The sequence below is a fragment of the Bos grunniens genome, chromosome 5, assembly GCF_055505025.1.
Source record: "Bos grunniens cultivar Pamir isolate PY7600 chromosome 5, Bosgru_T2T1.0, whole genome shotgun sequence".
Lineage (NCBI taxonomy): Eukaryota > Metazoa > Chordata > Mammalia > Artiodactyla > Bovidae > Bos > Bos grunniens.
Window position 1 is genome coordinate 98294004 of NC_141169.1, and position 23938 is coordinate 98317941.

General features: G+C 40.6%; 1 protein-coding gene across 10 annotated transcripts in view; it reads left to right on the top strand.

The window, feature by feature from the left end:
* The window catches only part of DUSP16 (dual specificity phosphatase 16), a 110181-nt gene that overhangs the window by 23085 nt on the left and 63158 nt on the right, over positions 1 to 23938 (top strand). For 9 of the 10 annotated variants that reach the window (XM_086401971.1, XM_086401976.1, XM_086401969.1 and 6 more), the window contains one exon: positions 874 to 985. The exons of the other annotated variant lie outside the window; for it this stretch is intronic. The gene's annotated coding sequence lies outside the window, so the exon portion shown is untranslated. The remainder of the gene's footprint in view (positions 1 to 873; positions 986 to 23938) is intronic. 10 annotated transcript variants of the gene reach the window in all.

The window sequence follows — 23938 nt, forward strand, 5'->3', positions numbered from 1 at the left end:
GAATAGTTCTTGACTTGATTTTGTAAACCGTACATGTATATGGAGCATTGTGTTATTTCTACTTCCTTCTTATCTTTAGCTGAAAATCTTGTATTACTTGTAACTGAATTGTTGAGAATATTTTGATCCTACAGAACAACTAAAAACTAATGAAGACTCTCTTTTTGGGAGACAATCAGGAAATTAGAACATGGAGTATGTTTTATGTTGAAGGGGGCATGGCAACCCTCTCCAGTATTCTTGCCTGGAGAACCCCATGGACAGAGGAGCCTGGTGAGCTACCGTCCATGGGGTCGCAAAGAGTCAGACATGACTGAAGCAATTTAGCATCGCATGTTTTAGGTGATATTTAAGAACTATAAAGTTCATTTCTATGTTAATGGTATTGGGGTTATGTTAAATTCTCATCTGTTAAAAAGATACATATGGGAGTATTTATAGACGAAATGATGCCTAATACTTGTTTTTAAAAACATCAGAATAGGCATACACACATATAGGAAATGAAATAATATTAGCAATTTTTTGGTAATTTTTAAGAGTACATGGGCGTTTGTTACAATTTTCTGTACTTCTATGTGTATTTGGAAATATCTGTAATAATTAGAATATACACATTACTGATTATAACTGTCAAATACTAAATTTAAATCAGTAAAGTTATGTGGTTAGACATTTGAGCTAATTGACTAATCAAAAAATCTCCACTTTGCATTTTCTGTGAGTTCTGCATTTAGCAAAAAAATTTAAGAATAGAGAATGTTTTAGAAATATAGTCACAAGGTTAAAACTCTTAACTTTGAGATCTTGTAACAATAACAGTATACCTGTACTGTATCAACTGTTTTGACATATTTTGTCTTTTATCTTCAGAACAAGACATGAATAACCCATTTCACAGATGAAGAAACTAAGACCTTAGATTAATTTATCCAAATCCCAAAGTGAGTGGACCTGGAGCAAAGACCTTCTGACTCATTCTCAGGTGCCTATTCTTTTATATACACACGCATATAAGCACTTTTTTTGTGGTGTTGAAAACCTAAGGTTTTCTAACATTTTGGCGTTGGGACACTTTTGCATTATTGATGCCCCAAAGATCTTTTGTTTATGTGGACTATATCAATATTTAACATATTAGAAATTAAAAGTCTGAAATGTTTTAAAATACTTTTTCACTTAAAAATGATAAACTCATGAAAGGTTAACATGAATAACATATTTTAATGAAAAAAGTATTCCAAAACAAAAATACAGTGATAAGTGTGAGATGGTTTTATGTTTTGCCACTCTCTAATGCATTGCTTAATAGAAGACCACTGGAGTTTCATAACTGCTTTTGCATTCAGCCTATTGTGATATGTTGCTTTGTTTGAAATATATGAAGAAACCCTATTTATTCACAGATTCATAGTAGAGAAAAGGTGGGGTATTTTAGTGTCTTTTTCATGTAATTGTGTATATTCTTTAATATTCTAAGACTCAGCAAATGGTAGATTCTTTTTTTTCTCCCTTTGCCTCTTTTTTTTTTAGAAAGATGTTCTTAAGAGTTAGTTGTGTTGAATCTGAACATTGTCAATGAATTTTTTGTGCTACTCCGTAACAGAAAAATCTACTGGTCTCTCTTGCACTTTGGACGGATCTTTGACCAGCTTGTGATTTTATAACATTGTACATTGGTCATTTAAGAAATAATCGTTGAGTTCTACAGATCTTTCAAATATTGACACATTGATTACACAATGTTCATCAAATCATATTCATTAATGCAACCATTAATCTCATCCAAAAAGTCTTTAGAATTGAGGCGCAGTCAAGATTTTGGTATCCAGTTCAAGTTTTCCAAAATTCTAATTTTTTCTTGAAAACTCAAATTTTATCATCAGCAACAGGTATTGTCAGTTTTTTCCTTGAAGCCTCAGGCTCACTGTATCTTCTTCAGAGACAATGTCTGCCAAGTACCTAAATCTGAATAACTATATATAATAATAAGTTGTCTCCCAGCCATTCTTTCAACAGAAATGTATTCTATGGAAAAGTGTATAGTTCAGCTGACCACTCAATTGCATAAATGCTTTTCCTTAAGATGGCCATTGTATTAGGTATGTAGAAATGCTTTTTGTACATATTAGATATGATGAAATGCTCCCATTTCATCACACAGATTATTAAAAAGATCAAGTTCTCAAGAGTGAGATTTAATAATTAATAACTTTTACTATTTTATCAAGGACATTGTTAAGTGAAACTGGCTTTTTTAAAATGACTGATAGGAGAAAGAGTAACGTGGAAATGTATATTACCATTTGTAAAATGGATAGCCAATGGGAATTTGCCATATGGCTAAGAAAACACAAACAGGGGCTCTGTATCAACCTAGACGCATGGGATGGGGAAGGAGATGGGAGGGAGGTTCAAAAGGAGAGGATATATGTATACCTATGGCTGATTCATGTTGAGGTTTGACAGAAAACAACAAAATTCTGTAAAGCAATTATCCTTCAATAAAAAATAAATTATTAAAAAAAAAGATTGATCGGGACTTTGCTGGTGGTCCAGTGGCTCAGATTCTGTGCTCCCAATTCAGGGAGCCCAAGTTTGATCCCAGGTCAGAGAACTAGATTGCATATGCCGTTCCTGCATGCCGAAACTAAGACCCTGGTGCAGCCAAATAAATAATATAAAATCAGTATTTAAAAAAGTGATTGACAGACAGTGAAGAATGTAATTCCTGCTAGTACAGTTTGGATCCTTGCCATAATTGATGCTAAAGTGCCAGCAGTTTTGCCCTTCATTGCTTTTGTGCCATCAGAGGAAATACCAGCATCGTAGTTTCAGGGTAAATCATGAGAATTTGAAATTGCTGATATAAACTGGTGCCTTGTTCTAACATATTTTTAGAGTAGTCTAACACAGACAATCTGTAGCAATAAAATAATGTTTCCATCTTAGCTGATTAACTTGTTGGGAAGAAGGAAATATGCTATTGTGTGGGATGAGCCATGTGGTCCTGAAACCACAAGGGCAGAAGATTAAGTAACCTCGGAGAGTGGTGGGTAAAGGGTAGACACAAAGGAGGAGTCGATAAAAGTGCTTTTGTGTGTGTGCTCAATTGTGTCTGACTCTTTACAGTCTTATGGACTGTAGCCTGCCGGAGTCCTCTGTCCATGGGATTCTCCAGGCAAGAATACTGGAATATGTTGCCATTTTCTCCTCCAGGAATCGCCCAACCCAGGGATCGAACCAGCATCTCCCGTGTCTCCTGCATTGGCAGCAGAGTCTTTACTACCCAGCCACCTGGGGAGCCCAAAAGCGCTTTATAGCTTACCAAAAAAAAAAAAAGAAAAAAGAGCATTGGTTCTGTTGTTTTTTTTAAGTTACGAAAGCACTGAGCCCACATGTATCATTCATATAAATCTGTATATTCATACTTATTTTTATCTGTGCTCAAACTCAAGGTACTCAGCCATTTTATTCCTTGAATGACAGTAGGGGAGAGAGGGTGGCACACTTGAGAGAAGAGATGTTTGTGGCTGTTGTCTGTTTCTTTCAACCAGGGAGGCTGTGAGTGGAGGAGATGTTAGTGATCACAGAGCTGGTATAGGCAGAACAGAACTGGCTGTGGGCAGAGTGCAGATGAGTGTTGGGAGCCAGAGGAATATTGTGGGGTGAATACGGAAAAATGGGACCTAGGAAAGTACAGAGGTGGGTGCAACTGGGGTCATGGAGGTAAACATATATTTGACAGAGTTCTATCAAAATACAGTTAAAATAACTATTGAAATAGCTGTACTGGGTAGTCTGACTTTTAATGTCTTATCAGTATTCAAAGTCTATTATTATAACCTCTAAAGGAGAAAAGAGCAATGCCATGAATTTGGTGTAGTGCTGGTAAGTCTCCAGGCTTCTGTTATAAGCATCCGAATGTGAAAATATTGACTCGGCCACTTTGGGGGCTGTAAATTCAAGAATGAAATTTTATTATTTAATTTTTTACTAACAGTTATGATTAAGGGCTTTCCTGGTGGCTCAGTGATGGAGAAGGCAATGGTATCCCACTCCAGTACTCTTGCCTGGAAAATCCCATGGACTGAGGAGCCTGATAGGCTGCAGTCCATGGGGTCATGAGGAGTCGGACACGACTGAGTGATTTCACTTTCACTTTTCACTTTCATGCATTGGAGAAGGAAATGGCAACCCACTCCAGTGTTCTTGCCTGGAGAATCCCAGGGACGGGGGAGCCTGGTGGGCTGCCATCTATGGGGTCGCACAGAGTCGGACACGACTGAAGCGACTTAGCAGCAGCAGCAGCAGTGGTAAAGAATCTGCCTGTGATGCAGGAGACCTGGGTTTGATCGCTGGGTTGGGAAGATTCACTGGAGGAAGGCATGGCAACCCACACCAGTATTCTTGCCTGGAGAATCCCATGGACAGAGGAGCCTGGCAGGCTACAGTCCATGGGGTCACAAAGAGTTGGATACAACTGAAGCAACTGAAGCAGCAGTTATGATTAAAGGAGCAGAAGAGTTTAGTTCAGATAGATCTTATTCATTAGTTTGTTATTTATGTGATACTCATTTCCAAAAAGGATTTGAGATGGCACAAAGAAGGATCAAAGTTACAATCAAGAAAAAATATGATTCAAAGTCATGTTTCTTTCCCTTACATTTTGTCTACTGATGACGTTTATTTTAATAGGGTCATTGTTGAGATGTGCTGTAACTATAAAGTAATTGAACTGGTCTCTATTAATTATGTGTGGCTTCTCAGGTGGTGCTAGTGGTAAAGAACCCTTTTGCCAATGCAGGAGACAAAATGAGATGTGAGTTCGATCCCTGGGTCAGGAAGATCCCCTGGAGAGACCACTGGCAACCCACTCCAGTATTCTTGCCCGGAGAATCCCATGGACAGAAGAGCCTGGCGGGCAACTCATAGGGTCGCAAGGAGTTGGACATGTCTGAAGTGACTTAGTATGCATGCATGTTGTTAATTATGAATATAATACTGTCTTTTTTTAGGGGCATGTATATGAGCAGAATACACACTTTTAATGGGAGTGATGTGGCAGGAAAATTACAACAGGGCACAAAAGATTTTGTTTCATAATATTTTTTTTTTTTTAAATTTTGGCTGTGCCATGCTGCTTGTTGGATCTTTGTTGCCTGACTGGGAATCAAACCCAGGGCCCCTGGCAGTGAAAGCGCTCATCCTAACCACTGGAACACCAGGGAACTACCCAGAAAAAAGTTTGTTTTTTTTTTTAAATTCAGTACTGCTTTCAGCGGTAGTTAATAGAAAGACATAGAAGAGGCTTAAACCGTAAGCCATTTATTACTGTGTGGTTCAGAAAAGTTCAGGGAATTTCAGAGGTAGGTGTTCTCAGGCAATTCAGCTGCTCCGCAGTGCCCTCGGCCAGGTGGTCAGCCATCTTTTGTGTGTTTACTTACATCACGTCACAAAATGGCTGCCTCAGTTGTCGGCATCACTTGTCTTTCCGAGGTAAGAAGGAGGAAGTAGACAAGAGCCAGCAGTTCCTACTCCAGTGCTTGCCTGACGGAGAACAAAATCTTTCCCAGAAGCTTCCACTCCCTTTATCTGTGGTGTCTCGTTTGCTTGAATTGTTGTCCGTGTCTGTCCAACAGGAGTGGGTACCGGGGGTGGTGTAACGCACGTCGTGTATCGTTTCCTAGGCTTAGATACGCTGCTCGCTGTCCAGGAGGAACCGGGACTCTTAGCAAGTCTGAGGGGAGATGTCCCTTGGATGGTTGGCTGTGTGTCTGCCTCAGATAAGCAGAAAAGAAAGCACAGAGAGTAGGCAGCAGCCTGCTACAGCAACTTTCCTGGAGTCCAGAGACTGTCCTGTATGTGTTTCCTTCTTGCTCACAGATTCCCTTTTCTTTCTTATTCTAGTGGAAGGCTACACAGACTTGAATCCCAGTTCGTTGTGGAGCTAATTTAGAGATAGTTAGGTCTTAGCTTCGTGGGCTGTGAAATAATATCGTATTCGATGATCTTGGAGGTGTCTTCTGGTTCAGACATTCTTGTCTCTCCTTGTGTTCCTGTCTTTTGATCATTTCACCTTTATATCTTTTTTTTTTAATCAAAAAAGTGGACAGGATTAGAAGATATAAAAGTGTATGATGTTTTATAGTCATCTCGATAGCTGGGCAGTGTGTCTAATAACAGTCTTGATGGAATAGAAGGTTAAAGCTAAAATTAGGTTTTGGCTTTTGGGCAGTTAAGTAATGTGATATTACTTATGCCCCAAATTTCCATCAAAGGTGGAAAACTAATTGCATTTTTATTTTAGTAGGGGATATATCCATATAATGTACAGAATCTGTACTCAACATAGCCCCAGTACCATGTCCTAAATTTAAGCACTAGCGGTTAAAACCTGGTAGAATACCCCCTTTTGCTTGTTGGGCATTTGTTCTTATTTGTTAATCATGTTTGCACTGCATATTTGCCTTAGATAAAATTAGAGGACAGCTAAAGGAGAACGATTCCCTTCATTCATGGCAGCAACTTGACTTGAATGAGGCACAACCTTTGTCTCATCTTGAGATAGATTCTACTGTGTTTCCGAGAGAGTGACAGTCTGGCTCTTCCTATAGAATTCCTTCAAGATTATATAAATTTGAATATACTGTGAGTTGAAAATCACATTCTCAGCTCTAGAAACTTGCAAAGCAATTAAACACTGCTTATAGAATAGGCTCTTGAAATGTTAACCTAAAAATGTATTAATCTTCTTTTTTTTTTTTTTTTTAAATGTATTAATCTTCTGTCCAACAGAAGTCTTATAGAAGGATCACAATGTTGTTTATTGTGGTTTATCAGTATTGGGAGACCCTGAAGATAAACATTATTAACTCTGGCATTTAAAGGGGCCAGAAGTCATTTGCAGTTTGGAATGTATTTTTAAGAATAAAATGGGTGTATGCATATGTATTTAACAGCTGCTTTAAACAACTTTAGGGACAGACAGCATCTAATTTCATTACTCTAGAATATCCAAATATCAGAAACCTTTCCTTCCATTGAAACCCTTTTAACTATGTAATTAAAGCAATTGTTTTCGTTTTTCATTTTGTGGATGACTAAGAGCCTCGTTAATGTAAATATTCAGGAAGCTTGATTTTATAGCTTCTTGGCTTTATAACCAACAATAAAAATCACGTACAGTGGAAAACCCCTTCTTCTCTTGACTGCAATCCCAACTGAAAGACAAACTCAAGCAATTTTTTCTGGCAGTGAAGTGACCTGTGTGACTGGCTCTTTAGATGTTGCCAGTGCCCATCTCATTAGAGGATGTAATTAACAGGACATTAATTTAAGGCAGTACAGTATTTGCTGGTGGGGTGGATTTCCAGTTACCAAGTGTTAATCAGTGTGGTATCCACTACCAGGAAGTAGTAGTTGTATACAAGTTCTTAGTAAAAATTATTGTGAAGTCATTGGAGGTATTTTATTATACAAATGACCTTGGTTCATGTATGGAGATGAGCACTTTGACTTCTGAGTCCAGTAGGCTTTTTTTGGTGGACAAAAGATTCATTCTTTTAAAATGCCAGTGGTCGTTGGCATGTTTCTGTCGTTGGCATGAACAAGTCTTAGTGAGCAACTTCTGAGAGTGAGGTATTAGAAGAGATACAAAGAAATATATGTAGCCTGTGGCCTTCATCATCAAGGAGTTTATATCAATACTTGTTGCCAGGATCTCTTGAAAAGAAAGACAGCCATTTTCTTTTTGTTGTTGTTTTCTTTTTTAAAAAATTGTAGTAAGGCAATGTAAAATTTACCATTGTAACCATTTTCAGATGTATAGTTCAATATTGTTTTGTGTATACACACTGTGGTGAAACAGATCTTTAGAACTTTTTACATCTTCAGCATCTGAAACTCTACACAGTAGAGTATTTGAAATCTCCTTTCTCCCTCCCTCAGCCTCCGGTGAGCCCCATTCTGTGCTCTGTTTCCGTGAATTTGACTATCTTGGATAACCTCATATGAATGGAATCATCAGCGTTTAGCTTTTTATGACATATTTTGCTTATTGTGCTGTCATCAGGGTCCATCCATGTTGTCGCATGTGACAGGATCCCCTTCCTTTTTAAAGCTGAATCTTATTACCATTGTACGTGTAATCATGTTTTGTTTATTCATCTGTTGATAGACATTTGGGTTACTCTTGGCTATTGTGAATAAGTCTGCTGGGAACACGTGTGTACAAATACCTCCTGGAGACTGTCTTCAGTTCTGTTGGATAAATACCCAGAAGTGGAGTTCCTGGGTCATATGGTAGTTCTGTTTTTTAATTTTTTGAATAAGTGCCATACTGTGCTATATAGCATTTATACCATTTCATGGGCTTCCCTGGTGGCTCAGCTGGTAAAGAATCTGCCTGCAATGCGGGAGACCTGGGTTCAGTCCCTGGGTTGGGAAGATCCCCTGGAGAAGGGAAAGACTACCCACTCCAGTACTCTGGTCTGGAGAATTCCATGGACTGTATATCCATGGGGTCACAAAGAGTTGGACATGACTAAGCGACTTTCATTATATCATTTCATAATCCTACTAACAGTACCCAAAGGTGGTACTTTCTCCACATCCTTGCCAGCACTTATTTTCTGTTTTTTTTTTTTTTAAATAATGGCTTTTCTAAAGGTGTGAGGTGATAGCTCATTGTGGTTTTGATTTGCATTTCTTAGATGATTGGTAATGATGGGCATCTTTTCATCTACTTGTTGACCATTTGTGTATCATCTTTGGGGAAATGTCTCAGTCCTTTGCCCATTTTTTGGTCAGTTATTTAATTTTTTATTGTTGACTTGTAAAGTGCCATTTTCTGTTTAAAATATGAATTAGCAGAGTAGAACTGCTCATAGATCCAGGTGGTAATTAGTGCAGGGTGCAGAAATGCAGTGAGTGGAGTGGGGTCACAGCAGAGAGATTCACCTATCTCTAACCATTATTAGTGCAGTCTGTTCTTTTTTTTTAATATTTAGTTTTTTTTGGCTGTACCAGTTATTAGTTGTGGCACATGGAACATGGCATGTGGGATCTAGTTTCCTGATTAGGGATTGAACTCCGGCTCTTTGCATTGGGAGCAAGGAGTCTTAGCTACTGAACCACCAGGGAAGTCCCAGTGCAGCTTGTTTAATTGAGAGCTTTTACTCCCAACGAGGATTTGAGGTCTCAGATTCATCCTCCTCTTCCTCTTCATCCTCCTCCTCATTACCTGTAAAACTAGGGGATGGACAAGATGATTACTGAGGTATCTTCCAGCTCTAAAATACTGAGTTTTGAGAGTACTGCCTTTTACCAACTGACCTCTAGAGAGAGATCTCCAATCTCCTTGGAACCTCATTAATGTCTGACTTCTAGACTAAGAAATCTTTGATGGCTAGTAAGCAGCTGTCTTCCAAAGGCCCATTGGATCTTGGCTAACTTTTAATCTCACTCCTTCGGGTCTTTATAGTGGTGTCACCCCCAGATTCTGAGCCTACAGGTCAGTTCATTGCCTGCTGCCGCACACGTCCTTCTGTGGGCATGCGGCAGGGTGCTCAGGCTTGGACTTTGCCCTGAGATATACAGTGTTGTTGTTTTTTAAGCCTGTTCACAGGCATGAGGAAATAGAAGCCAAAGTTCATTGGACAGTGTATTTGTTGTTGTTTTGAACACATAGAGCAGGCAGAACTAGTCCAAATCTGGTGAATTCTCATTTTGGTAAAACTAACAATATTTCTGTGTTAAGTGCTAGGTTTAAAGAAATATTACCCAACTGATATGTTTATTCTTTGTCTGTGGTTTTCACAGTGATACTTTGGTAATAGTTTAAAAAAAAAAAAAGGCAATGTTGATTGTGGTGGTTGATGTTGAAGATTACCATAGACTCTGCTATGACTTGCTTAGGATTACTTTTAGATTTCAAGTACTTGGTATTTTAAAAATATTCTGTATCTAATAGATACTGTCTGATAGATATCCAGTCTTCAGGGAGCTGATCTTAGTTATTAATATATGGAGTTATGTTATTGCCACAAGACACTGTGACTTAAAATGCTAATGGCAGCAGTAGCCTATGAGGTGATAAGGCAAACGGGCAGAGTTCGGTAAACCACACAGGAATGGGTGAGGAACAAGCGTGGTGACTCGGGAAGAGTGAGGTGCTGATAGTGCTCGTAGTAGAACCCAGGATATCTAGCCCAGCAGTGTCTTTGTCCTCGAACACCTGTGGCATCGCCTTTGCCTTCTGGCTTGTTATCAGGTCTTGGTGGAATATTACCAGCCCCTTCTTTTGCCCAAAATACTAAATAAAGGTGTGTGAGCGGGCGAGGTAACACAGGGACTGAGGCAGCTTCAGAGAGCTATGTTGTGAGAAGCTACAGAAATGTTCCGAGCCACCCAGTGTCCTTCTTCTTCTTCTTTTTTTTAATGTTTATTATTTATTTATTTGGCTGCATCAGGTTTTAGTTGTGGCGTGCGTGCTAAGTTGCTTCAGTTGTATCCAACTCTCCCCCCCTATGGACTGTAGCCCACCAGGCTCCTCTGTCCATGGGATTCTCCAGGCAAGAATACTGGAGTGGGTTGCCATGCCCTCCTCCAGGGGATCTTCCCGGCTCAGGGATTAAACTCATATCTTTTATGTCTGCTGCATTGGCAGGGTTCTTTAACACCAGTACCATCTGGGAAGCCCTTATTTGTGGCACGTGGCATCTTTAGTTGCAGCATTCAAGCTCTTAGTTGAGACATGTGGGATCCAGTTCCCTGAGCAGGGATCAAACCTAGACTGCACTGGGAGCACAGAGGTTAGCCACTGGACCACCAGGGAAGTATGCTGGTGTTACTCTTAATCCCGGTTATACAGTCCGCTCAAGGGTTGAAAATGCATTTTGTAACATTATGATGATTTCATGGCAAAAGTTTATCGAGGCCCTGAGGGGCATGTCATCACCATCCCTCTGATCATGTCATTTAATTATGAAAAAACATAACCACCAGAAAACAGGTAAAGTGAAAAGACAAAACTAACGTGGTTTTTAATTAGTAGGCCAGAATCCATTAACATATTCATTTTCAAAAGGGTGTAAGGCTTTCCCTCCACATAGTAGCATTTCATGAATTTTATAATATATAAAACTATCACATGTTTTCATTATTCATCCATTTATTTCTGTTGCATGGGACATGTAACTTATTTCTATATACTTTGGTTTCTGGTTTCTTAAAGTATAAAATGTTACTACCACATCAGTATCATTTATTTAAAAAAGCATTTGATGGTAAATCTGTTTTTTTTTTTTTTATTTGGAGCGTAGTTGCTTTACAGTGTTGTTAGTTTCTGCTGTGCACTGAAGTGAGTCAGCCACAGGTATACATATATCCCCTCTTTTTTTGGATTTCCTTCCCATATAGGTCACCACAGAGCACTGAGTTCCCTGTGCTATGCAGTCAGTTCGCATCATTATCTTTTGTAACGGAAGTTCTTTTTCCTTCTAGATGTTGCAGAATCCACATACTAAACATCAGAGTGATGCATGTGGCTCTAGGACTGTGATTTGGTCTCCCATTTCTCTGATCTGCTTTGTATTTGGTGGGGAAAGGCTTATTCGGAAGTGTGACTGAAGGGATCATACAGTTTTGGCTAGATGGTAGCATTTAGGCTATCATCAGACTTCATTTATCCATGTAACTTCTAATCTATTATTAGAGTAATGATTTGATCATTAAGTAAACTTTTCTAATAGGGAATATATGTATAAAAATGTTTTGATAGCTTTAAATCAGTTAATATAATTCATCTCATTAATTGTAAAAAGGTAGAAAAATCATGACTATGTTAGTCGATTCAGACAAACCATTTGTTAAAACCCATTTCATCATAAAAGAACTCTTAACAAACAAGAATAGGGACTTCCTAAACATGAGCCAAATTCTGTTGAGGATGCAGAGTGAATGGAACTTTCCTATGTTGCTGGTGGGGGTACAAAATGGTAGGCTTCTCCGGTGGCTCAGTAGGGTAAAGAATCTGCCTGAAATGTGGGAGTTCTGGGTTCAGTCCCTGGGTGGGGAAAATTGCCTGGGAGAAGGAAATAGCTACCCAAATCAGTATTTTTGCCTGGAAAATCCCATGGACAGAGGAGCCTGGTGGGCTGTGGGGTCATAAGAGTTGGACAGGACTTGGTGACTAAACCACCTCCACCACAAATGGTCCGCTATTGCAGAAAGCAGTTGAGTAGTTTCTCATAAAGATAAGCACACACTTACCATGTGACTCATCAGTCCTTCTTCTAGGTATTTACTTAAGAAAAATGAAAACTTAGGTTCACACAAAAACCTGTACACAAATGTTTATACAGCTTTAGGAATAATCACCCCAAACTAGAAAGAACCCAAATATCCTACAACTAGTGAATGAATATATACTTGGTGGTATATTCCTGCAAACAAACTGTTGATAAATGCAACAACAGGCATAAATTTTATAGGCAGCATGTTGAGTAAGAGAAGCCACCGTCAAAAGGTAATAAGCTATATGATTCAATTTAAGTCATATTCTAGGAAGGAAAGCTATAGGCATTGGAGAACAAGTCAGTTGTGGCCAGGGTTTAGGGTGGGGAGAAGGTGCTGATTACAAAGGAGTGGCATGAGGAGCTTATCTGGGCAAATGAAAGCATTGTGTCTTGGTTGTGGTGAGGGTTACTTATACAACTGGTCAAAAACTCACAGAACTATATACCAAAAAAACATGAATTTTGCTTTTTATAAATTAAAAGTAATATTTTTAAAAAAGTAAGTTTAGATACTAGGTCAATCTATGAAATCTGTGTTTCTGTGTAACAGTAGTAACCAGAAAATGAAATTTTAAGAAAGATGACATGTATAGTAAGAGCAAAAAAATATCAAAACCTAGCACTAAATCTAATGAAAGATGTCTTAATCATTATATAAGCTGATTCTAAAATTTATATGGAAACACAAATGTCAGGAACAGTCAAAGTAGTAATGTTGATGATAAACAAAACTGCTGAATTTATACTGTTGGATAGTGGCTCAGACGGTAAAGCGTCTGCCTACAGTGCGGGAGACCTGGGTTCGATCTCTGGGTCAGGAAGATCCTCTGGAGAAGGAAATGGCAACCCACTCCAGTACTCTTGCCTGGAAAATCCCATGGACGGAGGAGCGTGGTAGTAGCTACAGTGCATGGGGTCGCAAAGAGTCGGACACGACTGAGCGACTTCACTATGCAGTGTAGAATAAACAAATGGATCAATGGAATAGAGGAGAAACCAGAAGCAGATCCACATGTTTTTTTTTTTTTTTTAACACATGTATATAAAAGTATTTGTGTGCATTTGTGAAACTGAAAGTGATAGTTGCGCAACTCTTTGCAACCCAATGGACTATAGCCCACCAGGTTCCTCTATACATGGAATTCTCTAGGCAAGAATACTGGAGTGGGTTGCCTTTTCCTCCTCCAGGGGATCTTCCCAACCCAGGGATCGAACTCTGGGTCTCTTGCATTGCAGGCACATTCTTTACCGTCTGAGCCACCAGGGAAGCCCTTGTAAGTAATGTGTGTGTGTATGTGTGTATACATGTACATGCACATAGACACAATTTATGATTAAGATGACATTATACAGCATCATAAATGTATATGAGAGAAAAATCTTTTCAGTAAATGATCCTAAACTGTTTATCCATATTAAAAACAACCGATTTTAACCCCTACCTCATATCATACACACAGAAAAACTCCAACTGAATTGTAGATCTAAATACAGGAGGTCAAATAAAAAGGTTCTCAAGGTGCTCAACACGATAGTCACCAAAGAATGCTGAATAAAACTATAGTTACCACTACACAGTGACCAAAATAGCTAAAATTTAAAAACAAATAACCAGCACAGTATTGTAAAGCAATTATCCTTCAATTAAAAATAAATAAAATAAAACAAACATAGCAACAAAAAGCTTGAAAATATCAAGTGTCAGCAAGGATATAGAACAAGAACTCTCAAACACTGATGGCGGGAATCATGAATTAGTACAACTGTTTTGAAAATTGGTGGTACTGTGTTACAGCTGAAACTTGCACTGTGCCTCTGACCCAACAAATCCAGTCCTAGTTGTATACCCAACAAACATGTGCTTATGTTCACCAAAAGCCATGTACAAGGATGTTCATAGCGTAATTCATAATTACTCCAAACTGGAAATGACCCAAATAGTCCATCAGTATAAGAATGGAGAAATACATTGTTGTATACTCAATGAAATAACATAAAATAGGAAAAGCTATTGCTATTGACAACACCAAGGGCTCAAATACAATGTTGAAGAAAAGAGTTCAGACACAAAAGAGTTCAAAAACGAGCAAAACTAATGTATTGATAGGGGTCAGGATAGTGGTTACCTTTAGGATGGGAGATTAGTTGATCGGATGGGATATGAGGCCAACTTCTAGAGTTTTCTACTTGATCAGGATGGTAGTTCCAAGAGTATGCTAACTTTTTAAAAGTTCTTTGTACATTCATGATTTTTATGCTTTATGAAAATATGTTATATTTGAACTTAAAAAGTTTATGAAAAGAAATATTTTGAGTTAACCGTAGGAGTGAATGGCATCCAAGATTGTATTAGATTTTTTTTGCATTGTAAAGTTCATATTATCAGTGTTGTAAGATAGAAAATTATGTGTATCTACAGATACAAATAAATAAAGAGAGCTCCATAAATAAATATAGAGAACAGGCTTAAATTCTTTCCTAACTAAATCAAGACATTCCTAGGCTTCTTGAGCTTTTTTTTTGTTGCTTTTGTTGGTAGGGATAAATCTATTCTTCCTGTATCCCTGGTTTTTTTTCTCTTCAGAAAAGAATACACTGTTGGAAACTGCTCTGTATCAGTGCCTATAGATAGACATTTTTCTTTTTTAGAGCCCTGTGAAATATAATATATTTAGCCTGTCTATCACTCATTGACATTGAGGTTGTTTCTGACTTTTTATAATCACAAACACATTTCAATGAACAATATTTCACATAAAATGTACTTGAGCAAGTATATTTATCTTGGATAATTTATTGAAAGTAGAAGTTTTGGATCTTACAGTATGTATGCGTGCATTCTCAGTTGCTTCAGTCATGTCCAACTCTTGGCAACCCTGTGGACTGCAGCCCGCCAGGCTCATCTGTCCTTGGTTTCTCCAGGCAAGAATGCTGGAGTGGGCTGCCATGCCCTCCTCTAGGGGATCTTCCCAACCCAGGGATTGAACCCGAGTCTCTTGTGTCTCCTGCATTGGCAGGTGGGTTTTTCACCACTAGTGCTGCCTAAATTATTTTAAACTTTTTGTTTGGAAATAATTTTACACTTAAAAGATCATCATCTACTGGTAACAGTTTGCTCTCTCTGTTTTATCACTTGCTGTCTCTCTTTACATATATACATGATACATTTTTCCATTTGCAAACAACTTGCCCACATCTTGGCCCTCTGTCCCCAAGCACGTCCCTGGGTCTCCAAAGAACAAGGACATTCTTCTACCCCCAGTAGAGCTGTCAAGCCCAGTAAACTAGCGTGGACTTCATGCCTCTGTTCAGTCCATTTCTGTTCCCGTTGTGTCCATCAATCCAGCAAGGTTTTCATAGCACGGTCTCCCTCTAGTACAAGATGCAGTTGAGCATCAGATGCTATATTTACTTGTCACTTATCTTTTTAGTTTCCTTTTATTTGGTATAGTCCCTTGGCCTTTCTTTGTCTTTAAAAAAAAATAACTTTATTGGGATATAATTCACATGCCATAAAATTTACATTTCCAAAGAATTTGAGATAAAGCTCACAACTACAAAATTTATACTTTTCAAGTATACAAATCAGTGTTTTAGTATATTGACAGAACTGTGTGACCATCACCACTATCTAACCCTAGAATGTTTTTATCATCCTCAAATAATCCCTTCCCATATTAGCAGTCACTCGCTATCACCCTCCTCCCTGCCTTTTGTGCCTTGCTCCCTTCTCTTAGCTTAATGTTTTGCAAGTGTATCCATGTTGCTGCTGCTGCCGCTAAATCAATTCAGCCGTGTCTGACTCTGTGCGACCCCATAGATGGCAGTCCACCAGGCTCCCCCGTCCCTGGGATTCTCCAGGCAAGAACACTGGAGTGGGTTGCCATTTCCTTCTCCATGCATGAAAGTGAAAAGTGAAAGTGAAGTCGCTCAGTTGTGTCTGACTCTTTGTGACCCCATGGACTCCAGCCTTCCAGACTCCTCCATCCACGGGATTTTCCAGGCAAGAGTAGTGGAGTGGGGTGCCATCACCTTCTCCGATTCATGTTGCAGTTGATATCAGATCCATTCCTTTCAATGACCGAGTCATATTCCACTGTGTGGATATAGACATATAGACTATATTTTGCATATCCATTCTAGCCCATGGGGTCACAGGGAGTTAGACATGATGGTGTGACTAAAACACATACACATTCATCAGCTGAAGCACTGTGGGGCCATTATAAATATGCTGCCATAAACATTCTTGTACAGGATTGTGCATACTCTCATATCTAAATTCTGACCTAGGCTTCATATGTCACTGTAGACTCTCTATATCTTTCTTGGCCATTGTTTTCTCTAGAGTTTAAGATGGATTACGAGTAGTTTCCACATCCAAAACCTGCCGATAAGGAGGGCTGACTGTATCTGTTTTACAGCATCATTTTGTTTAAGGGACTTGAGCATCCTAGGATTTTGGTATCCACAGGGGCTCCTGGAACTACTCCCTGTGTTTACCGAGGGATGCCTATAGTCAGAGGAACAATTGCTAAGGGGACGTGGACTGGGCAGTTTGTTTTTTTCAAGTGTCTATAGACTGAAAAGCCTGAGGACCGTAGGTCTAGACAGCTAACTTCTCTTGTCTGTGACTATTTAGATTGCCCAGCTCCTGAGTGCTTATGGCCTTTAGTCTACCTTACTGGACCTTCCAGTAAAATGGACTAATTTTAATAAATTCCTCTTTTTTATTCTTCCTGCTTACACTTTGCGGGTGGACAGAATGCTGCTGGACTGAAGTCAAGTCAGTGTAATCTTGTCAGATAACTGTCAGAGTTGTAAAGCGGGTACCTCCCGTTCATTCTTCTCTGTGTTTGTATTTGAGTTGGGGAAGGGGACTGTTCGCACCTGGGGTCTGAAGGAAGATGAACCACCTCTTCCCTCCCCGCTTCCGTCTCTGCTAGGCCAGTACCACAGTGAGAACCAGCAGCCTGTCTGCCTCCTAAAGATGAGTTTGTTTATATTTCCGGCAGGAAGCAGCCAGTCTCAGGGACCAGCTGAAAAGAGGTTGCCTCCAGAATTCGTAGAAGGGTCTTCTCGCTAGTAACGTCCCTGCTTCCCCCATACTTCCTGGGGCCACAGGTTGTTCGTGAATACAGCTTGTGTAGCATCATCAGAACTGGGGTAGGAGAGCGTCCAGAGTAAATATGTGCTGGTGGGATCCATCGCTGCCTCCTCGCTGACCACTAGACGTCATCCATGCAAGTCCTCCCATTTCCTCCTCTTGGAGCACCCCCATCCTGCTGAGCCTGGCAGATATTAATACCCGTGTACAAATTTTCTTTCTATGGCATTGCGTTTAATTGTGTCCTCCCAAGGTACCTGAGCAAAGAGGCTCACACAGACTGGGTGTTCAAAAACGTGTTCTGTGAATGAGCCCTGGGGAGACCCGCGGTTCAAAGGAGACAGTCCGTGAGCGCTTCCTCATCTAGTTTCTTCTATTGTTTGTTAATCAGCTATATCATGAACAAAAACACTGGACTCTTGGTTGAATGCCACTTTTTTTTTTTTTTTTAAAAGAAACTGCTGGCAAACCTTGAGATGGGTGGGGATATCCTTTATTTAATGTAATATGGATGGTTTGGCTGGAGGCCCAATTCTTGGTGTCCATCATCAGCGTATTTAATGAAGTTTTTCAGGATTGGACTAGAGGGAGGAGTTACAGAAGACTGTCTGCGCTTGTAGTGGTGACTTGCCCTTAGTCATGGGAAATTCCTGGGCAGAGATGTTTAACCTGCGCTCACTCGTTTACAGGTGAACACTGAATTTACCTTGTCTCCTCCCAAACTTTTAAAACCTTTTTTGGATATATCTACATCTGAAAAAACGGGAAAAGATTGGAAACTGGGTTGCTTCAGCTATAAGCTGTTTGATTAAGCCACGGTGGGATTCTGTTTCTCAGCACACCCTCAGGGCCTTTTGTTGGGACTCCTAGTGACGTGTGCTCCTTTATTATTACTGGAATTCAAGACTCTGTGGCACTGACAGCTTGATCTATTACTGATAATATATCCAGAACATCATGCCTCCAGCAGATGTTATAAAACACATACCTCAGGAAATAGGTCAGACGAGTGACAGCGCTGTGTGCAGCGCCGTGTTTCTCCTTTGTTCCCTTTTAAACTCTGCCTTCCAAGTGGTCTGTCTTTTGTGACCCCTAGGAGGAGGTCAAGAATTCACCTTTAAGTGTTTGTGCAAAAAATACTGATGCCCACGCCCTTCTCCCTAGAGGTTCTGATTTATTGGTCTGAGGTACTTCGGGATAATTAAGAGTTGCCCAGGTAGCTTGGAGAAGGAAGTAGCAACCCACTCCAGTATTCTTGCCTGGAGAATCCCATGGACAGAGAAGCCTGGCGGGCTGCAGTTCATGGGGTTGCAAAGAGCCGTACACGACTGAGCACGCACACACACACACAGGTGACTTCATGTGCAGCCAAGGTTCAAAATTACTGTATTAACCAAAATACTCCTCTCATTGATCCTGTTTTAAGTTACTAGCTTTTTAGTGAATGTTCCAATGTACAAATATGGTTCTTCTGCATTCTGTGTTCTCACAGTGACTCCATGACGCAGACAGACTTCCGCTTCCAGGGTTCCTCTTTCTTCCCTAGTGTTCTGTGAGGGCTTGTTGCCTCACTGTCTTGTTCTCCACTCTGTACATGGCTGCTTGTGTGACAGGCTGTCCCTGTGGTGAGACCACTTCTCTTCACAACCACACACGTCAAGCGTTTAAATGGGGCGTGTTGTTCTTCATCTTTTGAAATCTGTTCCCTTTCTTCTTTCTTTTGGTTGCACCATGAGGCATTCAGGATTTTAGTTCCCCTCCCAGGGATCAAACCCATGTACCCCTCCGTTGGGAGTGTGGAATCTTAACCACTGGGCCATGAGAGAAACCTCTGAAATCTGTTGCTTTCTGTGCCTAAGGAGCCCATTAAAATTTGCAAAATGTTTGGTAAGCTCTGTAGTGTTGTGGAAGGCTCTGTCATAGAAACTCAAGTTTCAGTTCTACCGTTGATGAATTGTGTGACTTTGGGCAAAATACTTCTCATTTTGTAAAAGGGATATTATTAACCTAACGGAAGTCCCACGTCAGATTAAATGGAGGTCCTGCTTCACCTGTGAGAGTGGAATGGTCTGGCTGACTGCTTGTTCCTCCTTTATCAGCTGCTACTGTTGCCATTATGTACACTTTGAACACAGCTTTCACACCTTTATGCCATACAGGTGCTGCTGCTGCTGCTGCTAAGTCACTTCAGTCATGTCCGACTCTGTGCGACCTCATAGATGGCAGCCCACCAGGCTCTGCCGTCCCTGGGATTCTCCAGGCAAGAACACTGGACTGGGTTGCCATTGCCCTCTCCACCATCCAAGTGAGAGAGACTGAAAATCAGTTCACTCAGTCTTGTCTAACTCTTGGTGACCCCACGGGCTGCAACATCCCAGGCTTCCCTGTCCATCACCAACTCCCAGAGCTTGTTCAAACTCATGTCCATCGAGAGTCAGTGATGCCATCTTATCCTCTGTTGTCCCCTTCTCCTCCTGCCTTCAGTCTTTTCCAGCATCAGGGTCTTTTCCAATGAGTCAGTTCTTTGCATCAGGTGGCCAAAGTATTGGAGTTCAGCTTCAGCATCAGTCCTTCCAATGAATATTCAGGACTGATTTCCTTTAGGATGGACTGGTTGGATCTCCTTGCAGTCCAAGGGACTCTAAAGAGTCTTCTCCAACACCACAGTTCAAAAGCATCAGTTTTTCAGCACTCAGTAGGGCTTGACAGCTCATTGAATGTGAACATTGAGAGACACGAATGTGTCTTGAGAACAATGTTTTTCAAACTTAATAATGTATTTTAAAACAATCCTAAGAACCTTCTGGGGCATTTGTCAAAAATGCAAATTCCCAGTCTCCATTCCAGACTCTTGAGAATCAGCTTCAGGGGTGGGGTCTGAGTGATTATTTTTATCTTTTTTTTTTTTTTTTTTTTAAATCAAGCTCCTAAGTAATTCTTGTGATAAAACTGAGCAGTGAGCAGTTACTCTGTTAGGAAATTGAATATGGTAGGCGGTCAACAAATGAACACATCTATTCCACTAACCCATTTAATTTTTCTTCCGATAGTTTTACAGATCAGTCCTCAATCCTAGAATTTGAAACAAGCACTTTTTGCAGGAGAAAAAAATGAACATTAACTGCACTGTTCTTAGTCCTCTGTGATGCTTACAGGTGTTAATAGCAGTTGTGATAGGTTTCTCTAAACTCATTTAGGAATCTGGACAATGGGATAAAACAGTAGAGCTTTATGAACATTATCCTTAGGATATATGCCATGGACTGCATTTCAGAGGAGATGATGAAATTGGATATTTTGGTTTTTAAGTCATTGAACTACTTAATAGAGAATCCTGTAGTCTGCTTTATATTAAAATCACTTGTGGCAAGTCTACTGCATTTGTAATCATTTTGCTTTTAATTTTAGTTTTGAACATGCGATCTTTGATACTGAAGGTCATTTGGAAAAGGAGCATGGCCCTGTACTATAACATATATACTTAGGTTGCTTTGTCTGCAATACGTTTGAATGCCATTTGCCTTGAAACACAGTTGTCATAGAGATAGGTAATTACATTTTGAAAATCTCTTTCATTTTTTCATACTAATAAGTTGCTGTTGGATATATCCCATGATTCTGTTAATTATTTTGGTTAATGATGCCTACAAAATAATTTTCACTTAGCTAATATAGAGAATGGCTTCCCTGGTGGCTCAGTGGTAAAGATTCAGGATCCCTAGATCAGGAAGATCCCTTGGAGAAGGAAGTGGCAACCCACGCCAGTATTCTTGCCTGGAGAATCTCATGGACAGAGAAGCCTGGTGGGCTACAGTCCATGGGGTTGCAGAGTCAGACACGACTTACTAACTGAACAGCAACAACAGTCTAAATCATAAGGGCATTTAAGGGCTAATGAAAATGTAAGATCCCAGAGTAATCATCTCTACTCAGGATGACCACGTATGAAATACTACACTGGAAATGTTTTCCCTCTCTCCTCCAAAATAAAACTGTTTTACAGTAGTAAATAATCAAAAGATTTTAAAGGTTGACCAGACACCCGAGTCCACGGATGACTACCTCGAAGCAGTCTTAAGCACTTAGGTTTACTCATTATAACAGCAACACACACACACGGCCTTGGCAGATCCTCCTGAAAAAAGAAAATGGATTAATGATAATGGGTAAACTTTAGAAAGGAAGAGGCTTCATTTTAATCAGGAAGAGAGAAAGGAAGGTGACTAAGAAGAAGAGAGGGAGAGAGGGAAACGTCAAGGCTTCTGAGAACATGTAAGGGCACAGATGATGCTGTGAGGTGATGATGTAAGAGTCGAATAATAGGGAAGAGCTAGAAGGAGGAAAGGACGAAGTGGAGAAAGGAACTATGGGATGAGGATAGGCTCAGTCTGACTCCCATCTGGGGAGCATCTGGGCTGCTCTGCGGTCTCCTTCTGGGCTGTGATTCTTCAGCCCAGGTCCTGGCCCTGTCACCCTCTTTGTCCTGCAGTGCAGGAGGCACGAGCTCAATCCCTGGGTCGGGAAGATCCCCTAGAGGAGGAAATGACAACCCACTCCAGTGTTCTTGCTTGGGAAATCCAATGCGCAGAGGAGTCTGGCAGGCTACAGTCCATGGGCGCAAAGAGTTGGACTTGACTGAGGAACTGAGCACAAGCAGCTTCCTAATACTGTTACTCCCCCGGCCTCAGGAGAGGAAGCAAGAAGACAGATTCAGTGACTCAGATTAGCCCAGGAGCCTGGCGGGATGCTGCTGCCCCTTCCCCAGCCTCCTTCCCTCTCATTCTTCCTTACCTGGTAGCCTAACTGCCCCAGAGGGGAATCTTGCACACTCCGGGGCTGGCAGAGAAGCGGGAGTCATTGTCTCGGAACCAACCCTGGAAATCCCCCACCACAGAGGAAATTCTCTGCTCACCATGCTGTTTGTGGAACCATTGTCCAGGGGTTCCCTGTTGTAACTTCTGTGTTGTGGGATGTAAAGTAGCTCCTCAACACGACTGCTTAGGGATCACATCAACCCTTATGCTGTGTCCTTGTCAGGGCTGCTTACTTAAGGCCTGAGATGCACTGATGGTGAGCTCATCATTTTGTTGCTCAGTTGCGTCGAACTCTGCCACCCCATGGACTATATAGCCCACCAGGCTCCTCTGTCTATGGAATTTCTCAGGCAAGAATACTGGAGCAGGTTGCCATTCTCTTCTCCAGGGGATCTTCCTGACCCAAGGATTGAACCCACATCTCCTGCTTTGGCAGCAGATTCTTTATCACTGAGCCACTTGGGAATCCTTGATCTTATCATGTTCTTAGTGAAATAATCCTTCGGTGTTACATGATCACAGATGAGGAAACAATATGCTGGAGGATCTCTCTCTCTCCCTCTTTTTTTGGAGGATATATCTCTTGTTATGACATTTTTGCATCTATGTAAAGGAGCTGAAATTAGGAACAAGGTATCCTGAGTTCTGGTCCACAGGTTTGTTTGTTTGTTTGTTTGTTTTAATAATAAAAAAAAAAAATCAGTGCACCCTAAAGCCCACTTGTTTCTGAGCTCCTAGGGTTAGTTTTGGCATCCAGGGGAAAAGAGACTGAGCTGGCCTAGAATGGAGATGGTTGGCACGGAGAGACAGACAGGAGCCTGTGATGGAGGGTCTTGTGATTGTCCAGCTTTGCAGCTCCGGCTTTCACTGTCGGTGGAGCTGAGCCGGGGGCCGGCAGCTCCCCCCGGCCTGGCCAGTGTCCCGTTCTTGAGGCCCCAGGGTTATTTTTAGCTTTGGGGCCTTGGAAGCAGGTGTGGTCCAGGCTTGAAGGCCGCGTCTGGAATCTGTTCACGTCTTGTGCACGTCTGTTTTGGAGCTGAGGACAGTGGCGGGGCCGCTCAGAGACTTTGTTAGGAGAATCTGTGCTTTTCCACCGAGAGGAGTAAAAGTCACGTTGTGTTTCATTCGTGATGCATTAAGTAGATTTGTTTTGGAAACTTTATAAATTAAAATACAGGTTAAGAGTGTTAGGGAATATATTAATTTTAAAGAGAAAGCTAGCTATGAGTCGTTTGCATACAGAAAAAACCTGTATTGAAAGAGTCATACCACAGCTGATTTTTTTTTTTTTTAATATTGTTGGTCTTTTGAAAAACTCTTTGTATTGGAGTATATCTGATTATACTCCAGTAATATTTATACATTATGTTACAACAGTGTTGTGATAGTTTCGGTGGACAGCAAAGGGATTCAGCCCTAGATATGTTGCTTTTGTTCTCTTGTAAAGTCATGTCTGACTCTTTGTGACCCCATGGATTGCAGCATGGCAGGCGCCTCTGTCCTTCACTGTCTCTCAGGGTTTGCTCAAATTCATGTTCATTGAATTGGTGATGCCATCCACCCATCTCATCCTCTGTTGCCCCCTTCTCCTCTTGCCCTCAGTCTTTCCCAGCATCAGGGTCTTTTCCAGTGAGTCGGCTCTTTGCATCAGGTGGCCTAAGTATTGGCGCTTTAGCATCAGTCCTTCTAATTGAATATGCAGGGTTGATTTTCTTTAG